Below are 21759 nucleotides of genomic sequence, written 5' to 3' on the forward strand. Positions count from 1 at the left end.
TTTTTTTTTTTTTTAAGCATTGTATTGGGCCAGGGTGAGCTCAGGATGGTTCAACTCCACCCCTTCACTTCCACATGACTAAAACTTAAAAAAAAAAAGGATGGATGTGGGTCAAAATCTCTGCTTGGGGTCGAATCTATTTCTAATTTGATGTATTCTATGTCTATGAAGGGCGGTGTGGTGGCTCAGCGGGTAGCCTTGTCGCCTCACAGCTCCAGGTTCGATCATGATCTCGGGTTAACGCCTGCATGTGCAGAGCTTCTCGTGTTCTCCCATGGGTTTCCTCCGGGTTCTCCGGTTTCCTCCATCAACTCCCAAAAACATGCCAGTAGGTGGATTGGTGTGTCTGAATTAGTGAAGGAGTGTGTGAAAGCGTATGAAGAGGTGTATATCTGCCTCGGGAAAAGGCTTCGGATCCACAGAGACCCTGAGCAAGATAAAACGCTTCCTGAAGATGACTGAAAGCATGAATGATGAATGTACAGTATACAGTATGTCTAAAATACAACAGGAAACACTGACAACATCAGCTGGGTTATTTGACCACCAGTTCAACTTCCGTTCAATATTTCAAATATTATATTCTGTTTAATATTTTAAAGTTTATCATTCGAATGGGGATTTTTGTTGTTGTTGTTTTTGTTTGTTTTGGTACTATAAGGTCCAAAAATAGGCTGCTATACAGGAGAAAAGTATTTCGAGTCGATTTCGAGCGCACCCATTAATTGCCCTCCTGCTACATTTTGCTCCCTTCGTTGACAAACCCGGGGCTGTGCTTCCTGCCAAATAGTGATCCCTGCCGTTTGGGCGCATGAACGCGTTATCGCGATATTTTGCGCGATCTCTACGCAGCAGCTTTGGAGTTTGAGAACGGTCTCGCGCGGCGCAGCTCGCTCGCGGGGGCACTTGCTCGGACTGTGCGCGCGAGCTTGAATGAGAAGAGCAGCTTGGGTTTGAAAGCGTCGCGCGAGACTCGCAAAGCGCGTGTCAAGGTAATCACGCTGTTGTTGTTGTTGTTTTTCTGGTGTCGTAAAGCGCGTGTGCATGTGCGCGTGCGGATTCGAATCCACTTTCTACAACCGAAAGTTTCACTTTGTTCTAAAGTCGCTTTCTGTTTCCGAATGCGCTGGTGATTCACTGCAGCGCGTGGAAGCAAACGCTCGCGGCGTCGCCATGGCTACGAGTGAAACTCGCATCGTGTGCTGCAGTAACTGCGCTGCGCACTTTTTGCGCATAAACACATTTTACTACTTTTCTTTTCGTTGCTGTGTCGATTCAAACTCAGACTGAGAATGATTCTGTCGTCACTGTTGCCAGATTTGTGACTGTTTACAAACAAGTTTGGACACAGGGTTGCCAGATTGGTCAAATTTCCCGTCTGTCTACGTGTTTTAATCACACGGACCTTGCTTTAACGTGTAATTTACTAAATTAGGAGTTAAACCTTAATCCAGTTCGGCATCCATGAACTGAATCATTTGTAATCTTAACGACTCGTGCTGTGTTTTTGAGTCATTAACCCTTTTTTTCAAGTGTGTATCCTAAAAGTGCCATAAACACTCATGTAGTTGATGCGCATTTGATGTGCAGCCTGGTTTTAGTTTAGCCTGGTTTCTGTTTGTTAGTTTTGCTCAGTTAACATTTCATTATTAGCCAGAAATATTACACTGAATCCCTGAAATGATGTGGTAGAAAATGTGCAGTGTTTCTTTCTTCAAGTTAGTGGGGTTATTTATTATTTTAGATGTGTGTGTTGAGGTGAGGTGTCTTCTGGTCGCATTCTCTCTTTCCCATAACATGCTTCAGGAAAAAAAACCCATGAATCATAGTTGGACGAGTGCCTTTCTGAGATAATAGTTTGGCTTGAAAGTGAAACACTTCTTTAAAGCCAGCCAGAGTTTTTTTTTCTTCCTCTGAGTCTCTCCCACTTGTATTTTCGCTCTTACTCCTTCCCTGTATCTCTCCTTCTCAGAGTGGTGCTCACTTTCTCTTGTCAGACTCTCTGTCTCTCCCTCTCTCCCTCTCTCCCAGATTCTTTCCCTCGCAGTTTCAGAGTCTCTGCCTCTCTCATTCTTTTGGAGTGTTTTGCTCTCTACCTCATACTTTCTCCCTCACTGTCTCGGAGTCTCTCTTTCTCTCTGTTTTTCTTTTTTTGGGGGGGTCTCTCTCTCATGGAGTCTCTCCCTCTCTGTCCCGCGGTCTCTCCCTCTTTCTCATGGAGTCTCTTCGTCTCTCTCTGTCATGGAGTCTCTTCGTCTCTCTCTCTCATGGAGTCTCTTTGTCTCTCTCTCATGGAGTCTCTCCCTCTCTGTCCCGGGGTCTCTCCCTCTCTCTCATGGAGTCTCTATTGGAGTCTCTCCCTCTCTCTCATGGAGTCTCTATTGGACTCTCTCCCTCTCTCTCATGGAGTCTCTCCCTCTCTCTCATGGAGTCTCTCCCTCTCTCTCATGGAGTCTCTCCCTCTCTCTCATGGAGTCTCTATTGGAGTCTCTCCCTCTCTCTCATGGAGTCTCTCCCTCTCTCTCATGGAGTCTCTATTGGACTCTCTCCCTCTCTCTCATGGAGTCTCTATTGGACTCTCTCCCTCTCTCTCATGGAGTCTCTCCCTCTCTCTCATGGAGTCTCTCCCTCTCTCTCATGGAGTCTCTATTGGAGTCTCTCCCTCTCTCTCATGGAGTCTCTCCCTCTCTGTACCGGGGTCTCTCCCTCTCTCTCATGGAGTCTCTAATGGAGTCTCTCCCTCTCTCTCTTGGAGGTCTCTCTCTCTCTCTCTCTCTCCCTCTCTCTCCCGGAGTCTTTCCCTCTCTGTCCCTGGGTCTCTCTTGCAGTCTCCCAGTCTCTCCTCAGTCTCTCCATTCCTTTCGGATTATCTCCCTTTCTCCCGTGTTTCTCCCTCTCTGTCTCTGAGTCTCTTCCTCTCTCTCCCGCGACTCTCTCTTTCTTCCAGAGTCACGCCATCTCTCTCAGAGTCTCTCCCTGTATTTCATCGGTGTCTTTCTCTCTTTGTTTTGGGGTCTCTCCCTCTATCTTGCATTCTCCCTGAATAGTGCAGTTGGTCACTGCTTATGAGTGGTGTGCATCAGGAGTGTGATCCTCAGGAGCAGCATTCATTCATTTTTAGTACTCTTTTATCCTAGACCTGGTTTCTGTGGTTACATTGCTAATTAGTTTATATTTTGGGAAACCAATTATGATAATCAGAAGTGCAAACACAAATAATAACTGCGGGAACGGGAGGAAGTGGTCAGACTTTCTTCACAAAAGGGTGGGATCGGTCAGAATTCCTTCGGGAGCGGGCGGGAGTGGGATTAAAAACGGTCCTGTGGACACCTCTACTGCACGTCTTTCTGATTATTATTTTTTTTGGCTCTCTACATGATGTAATAGTTCACACACACACACACACACACACACACTTTGGTCAAAGGGTGTCACACACGTCTCACATTACAGTGTGGAAGAGCTTTGTTTTGCAGTGACAGCTTAATGGCACTCCACCATATCACATGTGTGTGTTTGTGTGTGTGTGTGCATGCACGTATACGTGTGTGTGTGTTTATAGGAAAGAAAAATAAGAGAAGTATGAAGCCATTAGGAAAGCATCAACTCTTTATCTGAACCTGTCCAAAAGGACAGCATGACTCCGTCCCTGTGTGTGTCGGGCTTATCGGAATCGTACGCACCCACACACACATGGAGCCATGGAATGGAAAGTTTCCCTTTATGTGTGTGTGTGTTTTGTTTTTATTATTTCAGCTTTCTCTCTTCCTCGCGGCTCCATCTGGGTTTAATTTGTACTTCCTGCGTTCGGTCCTGTTTTCTGCTCAGCCTTTTCGAGGAGTGATTGTCAGGAATTAGATTTTAGCCTGTACTATATTAAATGCATTATTGCTAACAATCCTTGAGTCACACCATTCTGTTGACCTCGTAATCAGTGTTGCACTAATTAGCTGCCTTTATGGCTTTATTAAAAGTCCAGCCGTGCTTACGTTCTGATGAAGTTTTTAAAAGTCATCACTGTATAGCGAGACGTTCATAGTGATCCATCAGCTGGCTTTTGAAACCATACACCCCCTGTGTGTTTAGACAAGCAAGTGATCTTTGGTTGGGAGAAGAAGAAAAAAAATCTAAAAAATATACAGTATCCATATGTTTAGACTTGGACCGAAAGTGTGTGTGAAGTCTGGTAGGGAAGAAAAAGATTTGGCTGTCTATGTGTATTTGTTCTGGTTTTTGGTTTCGAACTAGAACCCTTTGAAGCAGAGCGCTGAGACGTTTTAGCTCACATGTGATGGCTTGTAAGAGTGTGTGCAAGGGAGACAGATGTATAGTGGGCTGGTAGCCCTGCCAAGAACATGCCTTTTCACCGTCTCCTTATAGAGATGCGTTTTTGGAAGCGTTCAACAGTAAACTAGCGACTATAACGTAGAGTAATTTGTGCGACGTAAGGAGAAAAAATTGCCGGTACGTAAATGTAGAGTTAATGGAGACCTAGCTACTAGGGATGTCGTAAAATATCAATTATTGTACAGTATGTCATTTTCTCATTGCTTTTTTTAGACATTGACTGTTTACAGTCATTAATGTTACACATCATTGGGTAACTTGCGTTTGCTAGCTGTTTCACATTTTAGCCCATTAGACAACCATTTAATATCACCTGGTGTAATAGCATTGCGAGACCACAGGGGGGAGATATAACAGATCCTGTAGCTATAATTGATCTCCATCACTCCTCTTACATGTAATACAGCTCCATCTATTGGGTCTTTATAGTCTTTATAGCTGCATAATAGCTACTGGTTGCGAAGTGGATAATTACTTGTGAAAAGTGGGCAAATAGTGCAGAACAATAAAGTGTTTGGTCCGAATAGCGATACCATTAACAATCAGAGCTTCCAGATTAGTTTTCTGTAGTTGTTTGGATTATATATTTTTAGGCATGTTATACAGTATCACACTGTGTAGTGATATGATCATAATCTGCTTATCCTGTCCGTATTATTTATAGCATAAACGTGTCTGGTGTGGTTTTTTTTGTTTCCCCTCCTCAAGCTGGAATGTATCAGGGGTTCATCACCAGCCTCTTTGTAGACTATAGTCAATTTTTAATGAATTTTGGCATCGTTGGCTTTCCATTTTCCAATTCCGTGCATTTGCTCTTGGAACATTTTCATATTCTAATATTCTAGCTCTACGATCATTTCAGTTCAGCTTGATCGTAAACAGACTCACAGACCTTGTTTCCCCCTGTGTGTGTGTATATGTGTGTGTGTGTGTGTATGATGATGTGTATTCTGTCAGGTGTTTTTCTCCTTTCGCAGTAAAGGTTTCTCAGAAGAATAGTCTAAAGCACCTGAGTTTGTGTGAGAGAACACTTTAAAGTTCATCAGCCATTTTGGGAATGATATTGTCTCTAACTGATGTGTATTGCGTATCTATTTCCATATGTGGCTTTGTAAATTTGCATTAGGGGTGGGTGGGTGTGTGTGTGTGTGTGTGTGTGTGTGTGTGTGTGTGTGTGTGTGTGTGTGTGTGTGTGTGACCCTCTGACCGTGACGAAGAAGGGTGTGTGGTGTCCCTCCTGTGAGGAAACGTGCTCTATCAGTGTGATTTTGGTGTTATTTTTTTTCCACAAACAGACTATATATAAAACAGCTTGGCAGTCCCACCCTGCTTTAGTTCCTGTTTGTGATGATTTAACGCTCACCAGCCAAACAGCTGTGGTGTAAATGAAGTTTTGCCCGTATGCCTCTCCTGAGAGAGGTGACCTTGATTTGAACTTCATCTGAGTGAGATAAGGTGCATCAAAGTCCAGCTTCAGGCCTTATCGTCCTTTCTCATATTACTGCTCTCTGCCATCTTTTTTGTTCCAGCACAAAAGTTCGATTATCTCCATAGCACAACTTTAAACTTCCAACTTGGGTCCACTTTTTCAACTTACAGTCTATCTCTTCTATTTTTTTTGGGGGGGGGGGGGGGGAGTAGTTCCCATTAAAACGTATTTAGCACTAGGTGGCGGGGGTATTATGTTTCTGCGCGTCCACCCGAGATTCTTGTTAGGGTGATATCTCAAAAACGAGTGGTTGAATGTTTGTAGGATTTACATGGAATTAGCACTGTAACTAACACATGAACCGATTAGATTTTGGAATGAAACCAAACAGGGTCAAGGTCACAGCAAGGACAAATATCTAATATGTTTTTTTTTCTCAATAGCTTCCTTCCCATCTGAAGTAATATTTTAAGGGTATTTCAGGCATACAAATTAGTAGCAAGAAGGACTAAACCTGTTGGTGGCAGAGATTGAAAGATGTGGTAAATTTACCACAGCTTTAAATCAGTGGTCCATCATAAACCTGAATGTGACTTTCTAGATATTTGTAGATGTTTCTAAAAGTTTGTTGATGATCCTAGAAGTTTTATATGTGTTATTTTTAGACGTTTGTAGATATTTGGAGCTGTGTGTAGACCTTTATAGACATTTGCAGACATTTCTAGATATTTTTCTAGAAGTTTATAGATGTTTCTAGAAGTCTTTAGCTGTTTCTTGATATTTGTAAAAGTTTGTAGATATTTCTATTTGTTTGTAGAAGTTTTTAGACATTTCTAGATGTTAGTAGATATTTCTAGAATTTTCTGGACATTTCTCAGAATGCGAGCCAAACAGTCAGAGAACTCGAATCTTTAGATGTGTTCATGTTCGCAATACTCACAAGATTCACATAAAGAGCCATTCTTGGAGTTTTTCATTTTGCAGTTGATGCTAACTGTAGGCTATTTACAGTATAATTTTAGCTGAACAGAGTCTTTTCTGAGCAATTTTCCAACACATCTGTGGAAAATGTTGATATTCCTGATAACTTGGTTGTGTTTGCACCGTCACTCTGCCTTTACATTTAACATAAAGGCTGCAAGCTAGCTAGATAAATGACTAGCCTCGGCCTTTAGCTGTCTTCCGCTTGATGTCCATATTTCCCAGAGTTCTTAAGACCATTTGACCATGTGGAAAGCACAGATCACAAGTACCTAATGCTATTTGTTGAGTCTGCTACAGTGTACACATCTGGCACACTGCGAGGGCTACGACATTCCCTAGCGTCTGCCTGCATATGCAAATATAAATAGATGTAGGTCACCTTGGGGAAAGATCCACTGTGCTGTGTGTGTGTGTGTGTGTGTGTGTGTGTGTGTGTGTGTGTGTGTGTGTGTGTGTGTGTGAAGGCTGGTATGTGGAGGCGTGTGAGCCTGTAATGCTTTAAAGGCATGGCTGGATCAGGTTTGATACTGTAAGCTGAAATCAGATCTCTAAACCGTGCTAAACTATGCCAGGCCTCTGGTCCGGACCCAAATATACGCCATCGAGCGCTATTAGTTTGCTCTGTGTTTACAGCAGGGTTACTTTTTAACCTTGTTTTGGGCACAGCCATGTAAAGTTGCCACAAAATTTAAATTGGAGTTCCTTTCTTAAGCTGACTATATACTTATTCATGCATTACACTCTTACCTTAGATGCTTTCGGCTCACGTTTGAATCCTGGCCTTTGATTCTGAAGCTCTTGGCCTGAAGTTCTTGGTTCTTGTGCCATCCTGCAGGTTAAAGTTAGAATTAAAGATAAGATACAGTTAAGGTTATTGTTAAAGTTAAGGTAAAGGTTAACAGTAAGGTTAAAGTTAAGGTTAAAATTCGAATTAATGTTAAAGATAAAGTTAACATTAAAGGTGAGGTAAAGGGTAATATTAAGGTTAAATTTAGAATTAAAGTTAGAATGAAGGATAACTTTGTCTTTAACCTTAAATTTAAGGTTAACGTCAATGTTAAGGTTAAAGTTAAACTTTAAAAAGTTACAAAAATAAAGTTTTATAAAAATAAAGAAATAAATTTAGAGTTAAAGTTATGGCCAAAGTTAGGGTTAAAGTTAGAATTAAAATTAAGGTATAAACAGAAGTGAGGAGAGATTGCAGCCATTGATTCTGAAGCTGTTGGCCAGAAAAGTGTATCAAAGGTACACATAAGGCACCACAGTCTTTTAAGATTGAGATACGAAACGATCCCAGTAAGATCTTGGCGGAATTCTATAACAGACTGTACAAACATAGCTACTGCTTCCTATGTTTGTAGAGTTTTATGTTTCCCCACATGATTTGGACATCATTTGTAAGAAATCCAGCTCATTATTTGGATTGTTTTTGATTATTTGTGTGAGATTTCATGCTTAATGGGGTGTAGCTACATTCTTTACCCTACTGCTTTATCTCCTCTCTGCTTAATCACATTTGATGAAAAATGTATGCTTACTTAGCCGAGCTGTGGTTAAGGCTGTGCATGTAGAAGTGGCGTGTGGCTAGGTGTGAGTGTGTGTGTGTGTGTGTGTGTGTGTGTGATTGTGCACACATGTATGAGAGCGTAAGTGTGTATGCATGCATATGCAAAAAAATGCAAATGTAGGCCACTCTCCTGTCCTAAAGCTTTTCCTGTAGAGAGACCCAAATTGCACCATCCTGCTACTGCATTACAGAACACACCCGCGCACACACGTGCGAACACACACACACACACACACACACACACACACACACACACACAGTTATCTCACATCACTTTCATTACTTCATGGCTTTGCTTTTTCACACACTTCTTGGAACAAGATTACTTTCTCATAAGCTTCACTTTCCTTTAGTGTGTGACAAATTCATGTTGCAATCAGATACAAGAGATATCACGGAATATAAGATCTTACTCTGATTAGATGAGTCATTTTGTTTTTTACTTTCTTTCGTGCATTTCTGTTTTTTTTCTGTTTTCCCTCAAGCCTTTTTTTACAACTCTGCAAGTTTTGTTTTGCATCTAAACCTGCCAGCATAAATCAACCTGTGGTTTGGCACGTCGGGTTAACGCGCATCGCGTAAACAATCAAAACCTGACACAGTTTTGGCTCGATGAAGATGTCCTTCAGAACTTTCTCTTAACAAAGCAAGCTGTGTCAAAATGGTTAATGGTTTTCTTTTCCTTCCTTTTCCATTTCTTTGCCTTCTGTTTTCTCACAAGTTCAAAACCATAACCACCAAGCAACCACTGGTGCTACGATAGCTGACAGTTAGCGAAACCGTGTATTAACGTCTTTCACTCTAAGATAGAAAACTGGAATTCAGCAAGCTAGGCTCAGCATAAATCCAGTTCATCTTTAACTGTTGAAACCTCTGATATTTTATCAACCATTTTTCTTTTTAATATAAATTCCCACACTGAGTTTTTTCTTGGTATCCAACAGGCAATAGTGAGTACAGTGAAGCTGTGAGCGGTGTTGATACGGCTGAGATTTGCTATTACTGTGATTCCCATCTAACGTGAATTATTATAAAAAAAAAAAAGCTACACGTACAACCGATGGATATGCAAAAATACCACAATTTATAGTGGTTTCCTGCAAACAGATGTGTAGATGGAAGAAAAAAAAATACTAGTTTAACTTTCACTGTATGGTTGTGATTGAGTAACGACTCGTAATCGCATTATGCGGTGTAACCCAGAAGAGGATGGGCTCCCTTTTGAGTCTGGTTCCTCTCAAGGTTCCTTCTTCATGTTTTCTCAGGGAGTTTTTCCTTGCCACTGTCACCTCTGGCTTGCTCATTAGGAATCTTATCTAAATCCATTTACCGAATTGGATATAACAACCACTAGACTGGATGGGAAGTTAGTCGTGTATTCAATACCAGAATCTCATGTAACACTTGTTCTGTATTTTCATGGTTTTAGTTTGCCTATTTAAAAACATTGTTCATTTTTCTTGCTTTGATACGTCTTGTGTGTTAGGTCTTAGCTTTGCAACCGCAGGTAATGGTGGTAATTTTCCAGCTCACTCTCAAGCAAATGTCTAAGTTTGGTCTGGTCTCTTCTTCACCCCATTTGAAGAGTCTACATAGTAAATGGTGATGACAAAGTGAAGGTATGATTTCAGACAGAGCAAGCTACTGTTTCTAATCATGTTAACTAAAGCTCATCTAACAATTATTTACTGAGGGTTTTTTTTTTCAGGATGACAAAAAAATTCAATAAGATTAGTTATTCTGTCATATATTAGTTACATACATGAACGTATGCTAGCTATCGTGTCTGTCAGGTCATAGTTGTTGAGAACAGCAAATGACTTCTGGCAAACACAAGATATGGCAGTTAATCAATACTGCTTAAGTTAAGGATAAAGTTACATTTAAAGTTAAGGTAAAAAATTAGGGGTAAAATTAAGATTATAGTTAAGGTAAAGGTTAAAGAAAATGTTAAGATTAAAGTTAAAGTTAAGGTTAAAGGTAAAGTAAAGGTTAAAGTTAGAATTAAGCTTAAGTTAGGGTTAAAGTTAAGGTTTAAGTTAGAATAAAAGGTTCAAATTAAAGTTGGAATTATAGTAAATCTTTTTATGATGTTGTGCTGTCTGTATTGTATTGTTGCTGTGTCTGTTTGCTTGTTAAAATTGTGTATGCTGGTTTCCTGGCTAGAAAAAGAGATTTTTAATGTTAAGATTTTTACCTGGTTAAATAAATAAATAAATAAGTTAAGGTTAAAGTTAAAATTATAGTTACAGTTAAGGTTAAAGTTAGAATTAAAGGTAGAGTTAAAGTTAAGTTTATGGTTGCAATTAGAATTAAATTTAAGGTTCAAGTTAAGGTTAGAGTTAACATAAAAATTAGAATTAAAATTAAGGTTAAATTTAGAATAAGAATTAAAGTTAATGTTACAGTTAAGGTTAAAATCAGAATTAAAAAAGTTAAAGTTTAAGATAAAAATGAAGGTTAAATTGACTATATCTCACAGTCGAAGTGTCATGTCCGTCTGCCATAGTTTTTAAACATTCACTGAGCTCTCGTCCAGTGAATGGAGTTATGGAAAAAGTGAATCTAAGACAGTGAGAACTCCATTTTTTCAAATGGGTAAAAGAGAATTGTTTTCTTCAAGAAGGATACATGCAACACTGCCTTAAATTGTGGCCAAAATCAAAGGAAATTCGGAAGCCATTGAGTCTCGGTAGCCCCAATAATGCTGCCTGCTTAGGCAGACTCTTCTTAAATAAAATGAAAAAATACTGTGTTCATATGTTGCATTTTACCGTATAACCAACGTGTCTCCAGTGTTGGGAGCCACGTTACACTTTGTGCTCAGCCGTTCTGGCAGGTTTTAAAGTGGCTGTTGTGTCTTATCACAAGACACTCAGTGTGTATCAGTGTTTTAGGACTAGGGAGAGATATTTGAGCTTGTTGGACCAGATTAGACACACGCACACACATTTCCAGGTGCTACATGTCCAGGGTTGGTGTCAGTAATTTATAGTACAGTAACTACCTGCTTTACTGCCTGACATCACAGTAATTTACTAGTTGGTTACTGAACCTGTGACAGAATTAGCACTACAGTGTGCACCGTTAGAGCCAGTGTGTGTGTGTGTGTGTGAAAGAAAAATGCCGATTGAGGGTGTGTGTAATTTGGTGATGTGTTGCCATCCAAAAATCCTTATCCACATAGTTTATCTTGACTGATCCGTTTGTATGTACCCTCCTTTGAGACGCCTGACAAATCCCATCAGATTAGTTCTGACGCCGACGCGTTATCTTCACACAGACTCGACTGTATCAGTGTTTGCTCTGAGGATGTGCTTGCTGCGGGAACTGATAACGTGTGTGAGTGTGTAACAGAGAGGTGACCGATAGATACTGTCTTCTTCTGCTGTAGGAACGGGAAACAGATTCCATTTCCTCTTCCGCTGAGATCGGATGGACAGGAAGTGGTCTTGTTTTGCATCGAGGGAGGACAGTAGCCTTTGAAAGGGAGATGAACGGACGTGTGTGTGTGTGTGTGTGTGTGTGTGTGGGTGTGTGTGTGTGTGTGGGTGTGTGTGTGGGGTGTCATCTTACTTCCTTCCATTCATTCTCAGGTCTCGGTGTCACTTTATATGATGTTTAAAGCCCTTATATGATTAATAAAAAGAATTCCCTCAGCTGTAAAATGGTACCCGATGGTACAGGGCGCGGTAAGGGTGATGACCCGTGATGTCAGAAGGGTCGTCGCCTGGCTGATGGATGCGTTCAGGATGAATCTGGCATGGGGCCTTGATCCTACTATGACCTGTGCGCTATTACAAAGAGACAGGAAAACTCAAGACAGCATGAGATGTATTGTTTTTGGCTTTTATACAGTATATCAGAATAGATTAAAATAGTCTTCCTTTGGTCTCTGTGTTTTTATACCAGAGCTACAGATGTTGTGTTCCACTCTGGAGTGAAACGTCACCTGGTTGTGAAGTGTGTGTTTAAAGAATTGGAGCCTGGAGAGCCGTCATGCTAGTCCTCTAAAACAGAGTCGTTACTGTCTCCGTGAAGGTCAGTAACCTACTAAAGAGACGTCTCATACTTTTATAATGTTTCTTATCTTCGAGTGTTATTGACTTTGGCGCTGAGCCGGGAAGTACAGACGGAGCTTTGAGAAGACATGATAATGAAGGGAAAAAAAAAAGACATCTCTGTATTTTGACAGGTGAAAAAACTTGTTAGAAAGATATTGGGTGGCACTCCTGTTTTCCATTTTGTTTTCCTAATTTACTGTGTTACAAATTATATCATCGTCAAATAGAGTGAAAAGTAGAATGTTGGAAATATTGACATGAATTTCTGAATCGTGAATTTCGGAAACTTCTTTTCAAAGCAATTGTTTGTTGTCTTGCTGCAGGATACACCCACATTTTATTTTTAACATTTTGCAATTATTAAACATTTCGCATACATTTTGAAAAGCAGAACTATGTTTTTATTTTTTCCTGCCATTAAAAAAAAATCATGGGGTGTGCAAACTTTTGCACCAAACTGTACAAGATAGGTGCGTGTAACTTACTGTTCATGATTACTACAATCCAATATGTACTAATGTACTAATGTCATGTTGGTAACGCTAATTTAATTAACATTTTAAATGGAGGTAAAAGAGAGAGACGATTTCGGAAGCTTTGCAGCCGTTTAAAAAAAAAAAACGTTATGTTGTGGAGATGGGGAAAGAATGAGCACGATTGGTTTAGCAATGTTTTTTATCCAAACATTTTTAATAGCGCACTCTCTTAGGTTTCCACCAACTGTTTTGTTTTGTCCATGCGTTAGATTTTTTAAAAGGCTTCTTTTGCAATATGTGGTTACTGTTTGGGATTTGTGAGGTCCTCTAGTTGCTTGTGTGTCTGTGATTCAAATTGACATTTGGGCTTTTAGTTCATGTCCCAGTTTGCATCAATAAAACACAAGAGCAATCATGTAGAAGGGGAATTAAGCACGATTGGGTCGAGCTACGGGAAGAGGACAGTCCATTATCAACCTTTTTTTCTGCTCTTCTTGTGTGCGCGTGTATGTTCTGGTGCAGGGGAATTGAAGTGTCTCGGATCAGTTCGGTTTTATTTCCACTTGACCTTAACGTTTTAATGCTTCGATCTTAATCTTAATGTTGACCTTTTAATATCCTTTAAAATTATAGTTGTTGCCTAATTGCTAGTATCACATTATGGTCCAATTTTGTGTGTGTGTGTGTTGGTGGAAATGAGTATTACAAAGGTCACAGACTGTTTACGACTTGAATATTGACCTTTACCCTGACTATACTTCCTGAATAGCCTTATTTTACTTGTAGGTTACTTAGCATTTTTAGCAAACGTTTATGTGACTAGCGCAGTGTAAAGTCTGTGAATCCAATAGAAACTTTCTTTGCAAGTGCCACCCACATTTTATCATTAACTCCATTGTCTTAAGACAAAAGGTAGAAGGAAACTCTCGCTAATGTGATGTCAGTTTGCTTGGAAATGTCGGGTCCAGTTCATGAGAAACCCAAGTCCTCCTGTTTCAGTGTGGTTCACGATGACCTTGACCTTGCAGGACTTCCTCTGAGCATTTACCTCCTGTCACAGCTCTGACACAAAACAGCGCATGTTAAACATGGAGGTCGTTGCAGCCTGCTGTCATTTTTCCTCGACCCACAGGGAGTGTGACTCACTACAGCTGGGAACTGTTGAAAAAAAACAGTCTCCTTTTCCATCACAGAAACAGCACTTCCTGTTCAGGGCTGGAACATTAAAATCTGATTTGTTTATACGAGTTGGTTGAGTTTGTTGAGTTTGTACAGTCTAAATGTAACGTGGACATATAGCAAACCCTTTTTTGTGTGTATGCTAAATTGTTTGTCGTGCTTCGGCTGCACAGTATGAACATACCCTCATGTTGTTATTGCGATATTCTCTGTAGAGATGTACCAGTTTGATATTGAGCTTCGGGAAAGGTATTGTATGATATTGTATTTCATGTAGTGAAATGCAATGCAATGTGACACGGATCCTGCACGTGTACACGAGAAAAAAAACCCATGATCATTACACCACTGATGATTTGTAAAATGTGGCAATAATAGCTTGGATAGTGTTGATAGTTGATAGTTGACATGAGGTGGGAATACACCCTGGTTGCAAGGCCAGTCCATCTTAGGGAACCATGCACACACTTATTCCCACCTAGGGCAGGTTAGAGTAGCCAGTCCACCTACTGGCATGTTTTGAGAGGTGGGAAGAACCCGGAGAACACGTAGGAAACCCACGCAGATCCAACGAGAACATGCAGCTTAGAATTGAACTGGGGACCCTGTAGCTGTGAGGCAACAACACTATCTACTGCACCGTGCTGCCGTTTTTGGGACTCCCTTATTCCTTACAATATAGTAACAAGACTTGGCAAACCTTGTTTTGCTGCCCTTCAGTTCCCTGATTGGACATTCAAGAAGCTGTCCACGTTAGCATGACAAAGTGGAACTTGACGTACCTGTATCCCGAGCTCTTTTGCTGTTTGTTCGTATCTGGCTTCTCTGCTTCTTAACAATCAACAGACCGCTTGTTAGTAACAACTACTAGCCAGTTATAGTGCAGGATGTGGGAATAATCATGGTGCCAGAGGCAGGATCTGTCGGAGTACTGGTGCAAGGGGGGTGACGAGTTCCTTGCAACTCTTGCTGGTCCTCATTTTGCAGCTTCTCTTTTGTATATCACCTCATACGGTATGGATACTTGATTACCTGCCTCGCGTGATATTTAAACAATGGGAACAGTTCATACATTCAAAAAAACATTGGATGAAAATCTAGTGTTTGTGTGCATTGTTTGGACCAAAATGATCAGCGATTGGAGTGACCCGACAAGACAAAAACGTCTCTGAAGCGACTGAGATTGGCCCGGATGCTCACGCGATAAAACGCATGCTATTGATCGGAGTATTAATCTGAATATTTTAGCTTTCCACGAAATGAGTATCACCATGGCCAATAGTATTGTGATAACAATGTCTACATTCTAGACTACACAGTTGTGTCACTGCATGCTGACTCTTTTTGTACTATTAAAGTCCTCTCTAGTGCCTGTGTGTGTTTACCCTCTTAGTCAAGCTGGGTCCCTTTTAAGCAGAGTCAACAAAAACCCGATCCGAGGCTTTTAGGGAAGCCCACAGTGAATAAACACACAAACCTGCAAACCTGCTGCTGTCAGGAAAAGCTGTATTAAGCTCTCAAGTAATCACTCTGATCAAATATGCAGGAGTTTTACATCATGATATTGCGTTTGCAACATCTACATTTCTATCCCACATATATGGTAATTGACTAAATGCTTTATGAATATGCTAAAAGGCCACGACACATTTATGAGCATGAATTGACCGCATTAATATTCCTGCCCCCTAACTGCCAGTGCTTTGCCACCCTCAAGTTGATGGATTGGTTTCCCAAGAGAGAGGAGCAGGAACATATTGAAGTGGTTTAGCGAACACATACCTGGCCATTACTCCCACTCGTTTGTTCTGCCTGAACAAATTTCCTCTCTGCTCCTTGACTGTTTCGTCTCTGGAGCCAATTCAACTTGAGTATCTCTGAATCATTTATGAGCCGCTGTTTGATGACAGAAGGGCAGGACATGCTTCACCTGGCTAGTTTCCAAGTTGTCATGATTTCTGGACTGTTGTCACCATTGTACTCTAATTTAGATGTTTTAGGTGTTTTTAAACATCGGTAAGAAGTTGCTGAAACAACACAGCATTGATTCCATGGACTGCTGAAATGCTTACCGACCGAGAATTCCAGAAACGTGTCTGTTGCACATAGGAATGTGGTGATATCAACTTCTTATATCACGATAATGGCCTAGACAATATTAGCATAAGGTGCCTGAATGTCGGCCACTAAGGCTGTTGACATTTTTCATATTCTCTGGTTGCAGGAGATCTGATTTTAACCAGACCTATCAGCAAAAAAAAAAAAAAAAAAGACCTTTTATAGACTCCGTATGCAAAAATCACAAAAGCAAAAATGCAGAAGTATGTTTGAGATTTAACAGTGGTTCACATTTGCATAAACAGAGTGTGTTTTCAAAAGACTATGTAATTTCACTCTGGAGTAGTGATGCCTGAACTTGTCTGCTGTTTCGAGTTGTAAACACTGATTAAGTAATAGAATTAATTAGAGCAGCTATATGAACCCTGAGAGGCCAGTCTGACCTCCATAAACCACCACTTGTTTGTCAGTAAAAATGCTATTTGCAGTCACTGTTTATGAAAGCAGTACCTTTAAACAGTATCATCTCAGTTGGTTGGCTTTGGGGCTCCTTTCAGAATTTCAGTTTTACCAAAATGGATGAATAATGAAAAATTGGTTTGAGTAAGTATTGGGTATCAGTGTACACAAATCTACAAACGCAGTTATGATTGTTGATTTAAATACGTTTTTGTTATAAGTTCTGTCCATGTATTTTATACTGTTCTGGAGCTATTGCCTAGTGTGTGGGCTTATGGGATTGTTTTTATATGTAATATGATCTTCAAATTTTGCCAAAATAAGGAATTTTAATAGCCAACTGTGCTTGTACTGCCTTCTGATGGGGGGGTCCAAAAACAGAGCAGCTGACGAGCTAAGCCTTACCCTGAGCCTTGTGGCTTCAATAATAGGCCACAATGTTTCTCAACACAGCTGAGCCAGGACTTCCAAACCCCCTCTGGCAGTCAGTGTGACCGTCATTCACAGCTCTGTGGGTCTGTGATTAGAGGGCATCTGAGTGAAGTGCTAACAATCCACCACTGTGTAAGTGCCCTGTAGGTAATCGAGGACATGCCCTTGTGTTTTAATTAAAGCCCATCAGCATTGAAAAACCAGAACCCCCTGCCAGTTCTGATTGAGCCCGAGTCACTTATGGTAGAAACAATCACTGTGTTGTGTCTCACTGAAATAAAAGCAGCTAGCAGTCTATCATGAAATTAGACCGTCGACCAGAGCCGCCAAAACAATGTTCGGTTATTTTTGCGTGAGTGATAAAGATGCAAAATGAACAAGAAACGCTTGTTCAAACTGCCAACTTATTTAGTGTAAGGTTTATGTATTTTATTTTTTTTTTTTTTTTGCTCTTAATGGGACTTTTCTGAAGTTTGGCTGGACAGCATCTCCTCTGGCAAGGCCTCATGGTTGGCCTTGATCTATACACAAAACACAAACCAGACTGCTGTCTACAGCATTCTCTGAATTTGCTGAGTAGAGAGCTTTCTGAGTACAGCATCCATCCGTCTTTCTAAGTTTGTGCAGAACTATTGGATTTCATTTGGACATTGCTGATGCTGTAATTTAGAACGTGTATCACAAAGTATGCCTATATTTTTGAACTTCTGTTCATTGCATTTGTAACTGGCTTGCAGTTACGAGAGGGGTCGTCGCCAGAATCCCGTGTGCCAGTGTGATAAGGTTTTTCCCCTTATTACAAGATTCTCAATCAAGGATCCATTATGGAGATTATCACGTTTCCTCCAGGGGTTGGTTTTATGCCTGGTTTGCTCTTGACGTGGCACGTCAGAACCGAAACATCCCCGTCCGTCAGGTCTCCATGTCGACCAGTAAAATGTTTAGTGATTTCTTGCCATATTTGTCATTGTTTCCATTGTTGTTGTGATTGTCGCAATCAAAATGTATGACCTAATATGTACTAATCCAGAGGAACGGTATGCAGGACAGACTGTTCCTGTAGGCTTAACAACCACGTGAAGAGTGTTTTGGGAATAATTGGGCGTAGGGGAATAGGGAAATCGATTTGTATTAATACTTAAAAACAGTGTACGTAAGTATGAGATTTGAGAGAGCTCTAGTTTTTAATCTGTTATAGACATTGCGTTGCTTTGCACTATACCGCCCCTGCTGTTTACACCGGTACTGCACCCTGCACAAACGTCATATTAATTTTTCCTAACGTCCACATCCGACATGTCAATTGATTGCATTACTCATCACGTCCATTTTGCATACGCATAATCAAAACAAGTATGTCGGATGTGCAGCGCCTATCACTGTGTTTATTCATATATGTGCAAGACCTAGTAGTTACGACAGTAGTTTGTTAATGTCGCACTTACGATAATTCTAAGTTTCAGACTACTTCACGTCCAAGGTGAAATCATAATTACCATTTGGAAATGGACTTTTCTCCAAGTTGCAGCTTGACACTTGTAATGTCACGTTGTAATCAAACGCCCTCTGAACCAGATTTGTTTGGCTTCGGTTTATAACGTCAGGATTTAACAAGTTGTTAAAAATTTGTCACGTTCACCAACCCTAGCGTCTTATTGTACAATGACTTTTTAACCAAAACAGACGCAATAAAGGCTGCGTGAATTACGCCCAGTCAGTGGAAGAGTGAACTAAAACTAACAGGAAGTGGTGGGATACTTACTTGACATGGTTGGTGCTGTTATTAAGGTGACAGGAAGTATAACCACAAATTTACTCCTTTACTAGGAAGTAAACATAAGTTAAAAAAAAAATCAAGAGTTCTTTATTTCAAGCACAGGAATAAAGTATAGCTGATAATGTATGTGTGTGAATGGACTCATTATTCCAAGACGTGTATGTGTGTGTACAGTCATAATACAGACATTTTGCTCCGTAGTGTCTTTGTGCGTATTTACACAGATGTTATCAAACGGATGACAAAGATGGATATCTCTGTGTGTGTCTGTGTGTGTCTGTGTGTGTCTGTGTGTGTCCTAGAGTTCGGCGTTCTCTAGGAGATGGGTGGATAGTTGTCCTCCAGGCACTGCTATCTTCCTGCTCCTTTCGGTCTGTCTAGCATCTGCCTAGTCATGCATTTGTCTGTCCACCCATATCCACCCATCCATGCATCCATCCATCCTTCCATTTGTCTCTTCAACCATCTATCTATTTATCGACCCATCCATCTATCCTCCTATTTGATCATTCATCCATCTAACCATTTATCCTTCCATTTGCCTATTCATCCATCTATTCATTTATCCATCCATCCATCCATCCATCTGTCTTTCCATTTGTCTACTCATCCATCTTTCCAACTGTCTATTTATCCATGCTTCCATTTCTTTTTCATCCATCTTTCCAACTATCCATGCATCCATCCATCCTTCCTTCCATTGGTCTATTCAACCATCTGTCCATTTAGCATCCATCCATCCATCCATCTGTCTAGTTATTCATCTATCCACCTATCTATTTATCCACCCATCCATCTATCCATTTATGCTTTCCTTTGTATATTCATCCATTTATCCAGTTATCCATCCATCCATCCATCCATCCATCAATGCATCCGTTTGTCTATTCATCAGTCTATCCAGCTGTCCATTTATTTATCCGCCCGTCCATCCTTCCATTCATCCGGTTTTTGGTTTTTGTTACGAATGCTGAAAGTATCAGTCAATAAATTGGCTCCTTGTGAAATTAAAGAGGCGTTAAACTGTGATATATACCGATACTGTGATATAAATTTTTGGCTACACACATTCATCATGGGCACTTTAAAATCTCGTCACTAAGTCCTGTGTTCCTGTCCTCTGTGTGTATTTCTTTTGTCCTTCAAGTATCTCCACCTGCTGAAGAATCAGTATTAGCAATGTGAGACATGCCTGTTTATCATTAGCACGTGGTTATTTATGAAATTTCCTCAGTGCGTCACTTTCTGAACAGAGCTTAAGAAGGAATGTTGTGGGGTTTTTTTTTTCCCCTCACTGATAACTCCCAGGCTGTGTGTGTGTGTGTGTGTGTGATGAAAAGATAGCATGATTGAGGGTTTCTGCACCTTAAGTGGTTCCTCCAAACTCATATTTTAGGATTTTACATTGTGTAATATTTGTCTCATGTTTTGAAACTATTTTCTCCAGCTTTCATCTCGAAAGCTTTGGGAAGATCACAAGGCAGATAGGCGTGTGTGTGTGTGTGTGTGTGTGTGTGTGTGTGTGTGTGTGTGTGTGTGAGATGGCAGTTCGTATTGAGGCTTGATACAGTCAGATGATCCGATGGGGGAAAAAAAAAAAAACAAAAAAAAACCTCTTTCGCCCTAAGCGTTGTTGTTGTTGTTCTGACATCTTACTTTATTACTCACTTCCTTTAAAAAAGGCAATCGTGTGTGTTCCAATACATTTGACGTAGCCAGCTACTCCATCTGTACACTTTACCCTGCTAGTTAGCTAACTTCTAAACTGGTTTAAATAACACAATGTAATATTTATCTTGTGCAATACAATAATTTACTTGAGCAGACTTGTCACTACTATTAGTTACTACTAATTGATAATGTTAGTTAGCTACACTGACCACTTAGCCTGCTAATGTCATAGCTGGATAACTTGCCTAAGGTTGCTACACTATCAGGTTTGTCATTAAAACTCGTATTTAAAGTTAAGCAGTATGTCCACCACGTGACCACCAGCTCCTTTGTCCAAGACCCAGGAGTGCCTATGACTCCACGAAATCATGACGTGCTCTAAAAATCTGGAAATAACTGTCAGTTTGAAGTAAATTGTACATGCTAATAGCTAATTAAATAACTTTTTCTTGCAGCTAGGCTAATGTCTAGCTATTAGCATTATATCTACGGACTGACTTTTTAGCTAGCTAGCTGTAACGTGAGAGATTGTAGAGGTAGATGGACTCAAACTTTTCCTTTGCTATGAGTTAGCAAGAATTTTCATCTTGTGCGTGTTTTATATGTGTATTTATGTGTTTGTGTGTTGCAGGTGAGACAACGTGTGCCAGTGGTGCTAGAAGAAGGAGGAGCAGTCACTCTCAGCAGGTAGGTAAAGGAGGCGTGGCCTTGTCTTACTCTTTACGTGAAGGAGGCGTGGCCTCTGTGTCTTTCTGTTTATGTGAAGGAGGCGTGGCCTCTGTGTCTCACTCAATGTGAAGGAGGTGTGGCCTCTGCAGTCAGTCCTAGTGAAGGAGGCATGGCCTCTGTCTTACTCTTTATGTGATGGAGGTGTAGCCTCTGTTTAGTCAATCCTAGCGAAGGAGGCGTGGCCTCTGTGTGGTCGGTCCTAGCGAAGGAGGCGTGGCCTCTGTGCAGTCGGTCCTAGCGAAGGAGGCGTGGCCTCTGTGCGGTCGGTCCTAGCGAAGGAGGCGTGGCCTCTGTGCGGTCGGTCCTAGCGAAGGAGGCGTGGCGTCTGTGCTGGTTTCCTGATTCAATCCTACTTTTGGTCTCTCTCTCTCTCTCTCTCTCTCTCTCTCTCTCTTTGTCGTTTGAGCGCGTCATGGATAATGTCGAGTTGGCAAGACAATTTACGATGCTGGAAAAGTACTAATAACCGTAGTGGCGTTTTCCTATAAACCCTCCCGCTGCACAGCCGTCTGTCTCAGCATGTGCGTTTTTCTGATTTATTTCCCATCACTTTGACGTCAGCTGCTGCCTGTATAATATTCTATAAT

The 21759-nt window shown here is 40.8% G+C and overlaps 1 protein-coding gene across 3 annotated transcripts in view; it reads left to right on the forward strand.

Annotated features, from left to right (window-relative positions):
* Nucleotides 1–837: 837 nt before the first annotated feature.
* add3a (adducin 3 (gamma) a) overlaps nt 838–21759 on the forward strand; it is an 81817-nt gene continuing 60895 nt past the window's right edge. For 2 of the 3 annotated variants that reach the window (XM_026948074.3, XM_026948078.3), the window contains exons 1-2: nt 838–992; nt 21075–21130. The gene's annotated coding sequence lies outside the window, so the exon portion shown is untranslated. Of the gene's footprint in view, nt 993–12239; nt 12369–21074; nt 21131–21759 lie in introns of all 3 variants that reach the window. The other variant, XM_053229338.1, reaches the window with a different exon arrangement.

Source organism: Pangasianodon hypophthalmus, chromosome 25 (genome assembly GCF_027358585.1).
Source record: "Pangasianodon hypophthalmus isolate fPanHyp1 chromosome 25, fPanHyp1.pri, whole genome shotgun sequence".
Lineage (NCBI taxonomy): Eukaryota > Metazoa > Chordata > Actinopteri > Siluriformes > Pangasiidae > Pangasianodon > Pangasianodon hypophthalmus.